Source organism: Manis pentadactyla, chromosome 15 (genome assembly GCF_030020395.1).
Source record: "Manis pentadactyla isolate mManPen7 chromosome 15, mManPen7.hap1, whole genome shotgun sequence".
Lineage (NCBI taxonomy): Eukaryota > Metazoa > Chordata > Mammalia > Pholidota > Manidae > Manis > Manis pentadactyla.
The window spans coordinates 5,108,663-5,112,439 of record NC_080033.1 but is presented as its reverse complement, the minus strand read 5'-3'; the positions used below and the strand labels follow the sequence as shown (position 1 = coordinate 5,112,439).

The window sequence follows — 3,777 nt, the reverse complement described above, 5'->3', positions numbered from 1 at the left end:
GAACTCCATTTAATCAAGATGGTTTGAAGTTTCCATTCTGGGAGTGGGTGAATTCCCTTTTCACTTCCCCCTATTTAAAAAACTTCCTGGCTTTATTAAGGATAATTGACAAATAGAAAATTATATATATTTAGGGTATACAACATGATGATTTAATATATTTACACATTGTGAAATGATTAATACAATCAAGTTGTTCAACACATTCATCCCCTTCCCTGTTACGGTTTTGATGAATTTGATAAACATTAATACATTCGAGACAAACTGAAGATAATGAGCTGGAATTTCTACAGAGGAAGGGTGAAAAGCAGTCAGCAAGGAGAACTGAGCATGCCTTGCATTATTTTTATCATAGGGAGTGTGATTAGTTAAGCTAAGACTTCACTGAGAATTTAATCACTGACGTCAGAAAGGTGGGAGGTGCAAGCACATCGGCTACACGAAGGGAAATCCCATTTGACCGGTTTGAAGATGGGCCCACGCTTGGTAGCACCTCTCTCCCTCGCCTTCCACACGCGCTGGGGCACTCCGCAAGGTGTCTGCCTGGGGCGCTGAGGGCTTGGTCCAGATCTCCATTCTCTGACATTTCCATCGACTCCAGCTCAGGCCAGGCCGGTCTTCCTTGTGGGAAGCCTGGCGGCGGAGCCAGTGTTCAGCCAGGATGGCCACGAGAGCCACAGGGACCAGCCCTGCCACACCCATGCGGATCCCGGTCTCCATCATGCAGTCTTGGTTTGTGATACGCAGAGATACAATCCAAAGGAGAGGAGCCATCACTGGTCACGCTCCACTCCTTCCCCAGCCCAGGGCCCTGAATGGGGAGCTCATCTCCCTGTGTGGGGTTCCATCTGACCCCCTCCTCAACAAGCTCCTGCGTTCGTGAGAACCACATGGAGGCCGCCTGCCTGGGTGCGAGGGTGAGGAACGGCGGCCCCTGGGGGAGTCTTGTGCACGGGGAAGGAGGTGGTTTGGGGGATGCTGTGCTAGCTTTTCCTGGCAGAGCACCTGTTTATGTTCTTGCCTGATACCAAGGCCGTGGGCGGCCTGGAGAACCCCAGGGAGGAGGATACAGGGACGGGCTGGGCTGCACCTACCGGTGATCACAAGCTCCAGGGCCTTGCTGGGGGCCGACCACACGTAGGGGCTGCCACTGTACCAACCGTAGCACCTGTAGTTTCCTGAGAAGCTGGGGTTCACAGGACCCACGATGAAGTTGCTGCTGTGTCCCCCGTTTTGGTACTGGGACAAGGCAACTTCTCCATCCTTGGCCAGTGAAAATCTATCAAATCGGACGTGCGCTGAACCGCACTGGAGGGAAACCCTCTCTCCAAGCCTTGTCACACGGCCTCGATCAGCAGGGAGGAAGGGCTACCATACAAGCCTAAGAGAGGAGAGGGGGGCCCTTCAGCAGGCTCTCCCTCCTTCCCCCTCATCCCTGCCATGCACGCTGGGTCTGCGCAGAGAAGGGGAAACGCAGATGGTCCCTGCTCCAGAGGGACGGGAGCTGTTAGCGTCCTGTTGCACCAGCACAGGATGCACACTCTGCAAACAGGGCTGTGCACACAAGCAGCCTGCAGGCAAGAAGAGATGCCATCTGCGGGAGATGGAGAGCTGGTCTCTAAAGCCGGACAACACAGACGATTCTGTTCCCAAGTGTAATGCGCGGGATTTCCCCCACCCCATCGAGCAATTCTAAGACACCAGCGGGGCGTCCTACTATTCAGCTCAATTCTGATACTGTCCACATGGAGATCATGTCAGACCCCACGGTGTGAGGGCTCCATCCTGTAAGACCACCCCCGCTTCGGACACCAGCTGAAAGTCCAGGTGATCCCCTGGGCTTCTGATGGACAGGCTACAAATCAGAAGTTCCCATGACCCTCTCTGGGTGTAATTAACTTGCTAGAGCAGCTCACAGAACTCAGAGAAGCTTTTTACTAGATCACTGGCTTATTATAAAAAGACATAACTCGGAAACTGCAGATGGAAGAGATGCCGGTGGCCAGGTGAGGGAGATGCACAGGGCCGGGGGGAGAGGGCGAGGGGCTTCCAGGCTCCCTGGGCCCACCGCATTCCCCCAGTCTCCACGTGCTCACCACCCTGGAAGCTCTCTGAACCTACTGTCCTTTGGGGTTTTGATGGAGGCTTCATGAAAGAGGTGTAATGTCATGGCCATTGGTGATTGTGTCAACCTCCAGCCCCTCTCCCCTCATGGGGGTGGGACCGAGAGTTCCAACCCTCCAACCCTCGACTCACCTGGCCAGTTCCCCTGGTGACCATCCCCGTCTTTAGGTGCTTACCTAACGCCAGCTCATTAGCCTAACAAAAGACACCTTTAGTGCTCTCATCACAGGAAATTCCGATTCTTAGGAACCCAGTGCCAGGAACAAGATGAAGACCAAATATATACTTCTTATCGTACATCACACTGTCACAAATCATATTTTGGAACAAAAAAGGGGTGGGAATGGCATCCAAGAATTTGAGGAGCTATGTGAGGGGCTGAGAGAGGTGACATAGTGTAAAAAGAATGTCAGGAGACAGAAGCACCTGGAAATTCAGGGCCCACCCTCAGAAACACAGGGTCAGGCCACCCTGAGGACAGAGCTTAACACTGAGGGCTGGACTTGTGCCGGGAACATAACTCCCACGCCGTGCAGTTTGCCTTCCATATGGAAAAGCAAATTTCTGGAGGAGAAACCCAGTGCACACTACCTCAGCCAGGTACTCAGGGCCAGCATCAGCACCCATGTTCCTGGGTGCACGATGTACCCTTCACACAGAGCGGAGACGATGGCACTGAGCTCCTGTGGTCTTCCTCCCAGGATCCCAGAACCCCTGAGCCATCCCGAGGGAAGCATCGGGTGACTTCCAGGAGCCGGGCCCCCTGCAAGTACCTGACCAGTCCTCAAACTGCCCCGGTCGTCAAGGCCAAGGACAGTCTGGCTGGAGCCTAGAGACAGGACAACGCAGTGCCATGTGGTTGGGATCCTGGGACAGGTGAAGGACACTGGGTGAACCCTTGGAAATCCAAATAAACCTTGGACCTCAGCTCATAATAATGGGTCGATGCTGGTTCATTAGCAGTAAGGCAGGTACCGTAGTCCTGGCAGATGTCACCGTCCTCCATGCCAGCTGCATAGGCTCTTCTGAATTTTTCTGTGGATCTGAAACTGTTCTAAGAATAAAGTCTGTGAAGAGATTTAAAAAAAGGACAATGAATGAAGGCTGGAGACCCTGGCCTTCTGCTCCCCTGTCCCCACCAGCTCCAGGGGGTCACTGCGCTCTGACCAGCTGTGCTATTTCTCATACCGGCCCTGATAACGCCCCGCGGTGTCTGCGGCCGTGTGGTTAATGATACATTCAGCCTTCTTCTGAAATCCCAGTTTCTTCTCCACCACCTTGTATGTGGAGTTTCCCAGGGTCCCAGGTGGCACAGGAAAGACTCAGGAGTCCCCAGCACAGGACTGTCACGGACTCGTTCCCTGGGACCACAGAACCAGGAGCAGCAGATACGACAGGGACCGGAGAGTCCTGCAAGGGACTCTGCAAGGGAACAGAGCTGGGGCTCGGGTGGCTCCCCAGGGAGAAGCCGTGCTTTCCTTCTCGATGGGGGAACACTTATAAATTATGGTGTGAAGGACCTATAATTCCTTCCTTTTTAAAATTGTTTTTTGGCTGTTTTCTAATTGTGGTAAAGTATATGTAACATAAAATTTACCACTTTAACCAGTTTTTAGGCTGCAGCTCCGTGCTGCTAACTACATTCGCCAT

The 3,777-nt window shown here is 53.0% G+C and overlaps 1 pseudogene; it reads right to left on the bottom strand.

The window, feature by feature from the left end:
- Window positions 1-207: 207 nt before the first annotated feature.
- On the bottom strand, window positions 208-3,777 carry LOC130681108 (immunoglobulin alpha Fc receptor-like; annotated as a pseudogene).